The sequence below is a fragment of the Grammomys surdaster genome, unplaced genomic scaffold (genome assembly GCF_004785775.1).
Source record: "Grammomys surdaster isolate TR1022 unplaced genomic scaffold, NIH_TR_1.0 126187, whole genome shotgun sequence".
Classification (NCBI taxonomy): Eukaryota; Metazoa; Chordata; class Mammalia; order Rodentia; family Muridae; genus Grammomys; species Grammomys surdaster.
The window spans coordinates 9,114,416-9,117,156 of record NW_021620993.1 but is presented as its reverse complement, the minus strand read 5'-3'; positions in this window follow the sequence as shown (position 1 = coordinate 9,117,156).

The following is a 2,741-nucleotide window of genomic DNA, read 5'->3' as shown; positions in this document are numbered from 1 at the left end:
TGTGTGTGTGTGTGTGTGTGTGTGTGTGTGTGTGTGTGTGTGTGTGTATACTGTGTGCATGCAGTACCCACAGAGGCCATCAGATTCCCCTGGACTAGAGTTATAGATGGTTGTGAGCCACCATGTGGGTGCCAGGAATCAAACCAGGGTCCTCTGGAAGAACAGCCAGGGCTCTTAATGGCTGGGCCACCTCTCTAGCCCCCTTACATTTATTTATTGGATTTATTTATTTGGTGGTTGTTGTTGTTTTTATATAGGGCTTCTCTGTGTAGCCCTTGCTATGCTGGAACTCACTCTGTAGACCAGGCTGGCCTCAAACCTCAGACTCAGAGATGTGCCAGCCTCTGCCTCTGGAGTGCTGGGGTTAAAGGCATGTGCCAACACTGCCTAGCTACATTTAATGTTTTAAATTAACACATAGAACAATGGGCTTCATCTGACATTTTCATACGTGTGTATCATTTATCTTGTATTTGCCTCTTCTCTTGTTCCCTCTCCCCTGTCCCCTTCCTCCCCCAGACAGCCCCCTTCTTCTCTCCTGTCCTGTGTATTTCTAGCCAGATCTGCTGCACAGATCACATGTGGCATTTTTCTTTCAACCTTGTTCACTTCGTGTGTTGATCCCAGGTCTCGTCCGTTCTCCTGCAAATGCCCTAACTTTGTTCTTCATTGAGTAAGAGAACTGTGTGTCACAAGCTCTTCACTCACTCACAGGTGGGCTTCCAGGCTGGCCTCACATCCCAGCTGCTCTGTAAAGTCGCCAGGAGCAGGATAGATGCCCACACCCGCTGCTGCAGATTCCATCAGGAATATGCCTGGAGTTGTCTGTGGGTCATAGTAGGGCTCTGTCTTTAGTTTTCTGAGGACCTCCCTCACTGGTTTGCACACTCACTCCTGTTCCCTCCAGCCCTGTGCAGGGGTCCACGGCCACATCCACGCCAGTTCTAAATAGCACTTCCTGTTCATTCTACTTGTTCTTAGTCTCCAGCTTTGGAGGCTGAGAGGCTGAAATCAGATGGGCCAGCAGGCTTGCTCCTTGAGTGTGGGAGAGCAGCTATCCACTCTAATCTCCTGGTTACTGCTGGTCCCTGTCTTCTTGATACTGTTTTACCCAGGCCTATGTCCCATGTTTAGGGACAATCATAAAAAAGCTAACCCCACACTGGTTAGCTAACCCCACACTGGTTAGCTAACCCCACACTGGTTAGCCACGCAGGCTCTGTAAGGAGCCACTTGCCCAACCTCACTGCAAATCACTCCTGGTTAGTTTGAATTACCCCAACCCAAACCTGCTGACACCTCTCAGAAACCCCTGCCACCCAGGGCCTCTCCCTCCACCTCATCAGCTCCGAGGAGGAAGAGAGCTCCCAGGGCTGCAGTGAGTTAAAGGCACCACTTGTGTTTCCAGTGTGCATGTGCGTGTGCGTGTGCATGTGTGTGTGTGTCTGTGTGTGTGTGTGTGTGACCCCAAGGGGCATGGAGGGGCATCTTACCTTCGAGAACTGTCTGGAGTCTGCTTCTCACAATGGGTTCTGATCACAGACCGTCATTAAGTGTGATGGCTTACAGGATGGATCCTGAGCCAGCCCAGTGGGGACTGTCATCCCAGCATTTTGGAGGCAGATGGAAGAGAATCAGGAGTTCAAGGTTAGCCTGAGCAACATAAGAAATTCCAGGCCAACCTGGGCTGTGCAAGATTATGTGTCAAAAACAGACAAACAGAGCTGGGATAGATCTCTGGAAATTCTGGAGACCAGAAGCATGAAATTAGGAGTGATGGCTTTCCCTCTGAAAGCCATGGGGGAGAATTCTTCTGAGCTTCTAGAAGTTTCTTCTAGCTCCAAGTGTTCCTGCTCTGTGGTTTCATTACATAAACTCTTGCTTGCCTCTTCTCACGTCCGCCTCTTCTAGGCCTTGCTGTATAGCCCACCCTACAAGTGAACTCCCGATCTTTCTGACTCAGCCTCCTTTGGGCTGGTTCACAGATATGCACCGCCGTGTCTGGTTGTGTATCTCTTATAAGGACACACACAGCCTCATTACCCTATCTCCAAACCTTAGTTATATCTGTTAAGACCCTTTACCAGAATAAAGTCGCAGTCACAGCATCTTAGGGAGCTCTATCCCACTCACCACATCTCCCCAACCCAACAGCGTCATCCACTGGGCCACTGGGTGGGTCATCTTCCACTGGTTTCCAGACTTTCAACCCTGATAGACAGGAAAACCGACCCATGCTCCATGCCACATAAACTCACAGTGACTCCCAGGACCCCAAGAAATGACCCAGACTCCCCTCCAGAGCCCTCCCAGTCTCCCATGCCTGGCTCCTTTCACGTTCCACCTTCTGCAAACGGAATCCATGTTGTAGCAGGTGCCACCTGGATACGGTTTATGTGTTTGTTTGGTTTGGTTTATCCAGACAGGGTTTCTCTGTGTGGTTCTGGCTGCCTTGGAACTCACTCTGTAGACCAGGCTGGCCTCAAACTCAGAAATCCGCCTGCCTCTGCCTCCTGGGTGTTGGAATTAAGGGCATGTGCCACCACAGCCAAGCTTCAATTTCTTTTTCTGGTTGAATTGTGTGGCTAGCACCTGCTTTCTCTACATTTTTGCTATGTTTGGAGTTTTTCCTATTTTGTGTATCTTGAGCATGCACCTGAGAGAGATGAATCTATTTTTAACTTTTAAAAAAAATGTTTTTTAAATCAATACAGGGGCTCAAACCCTTGAGTTTATGCATG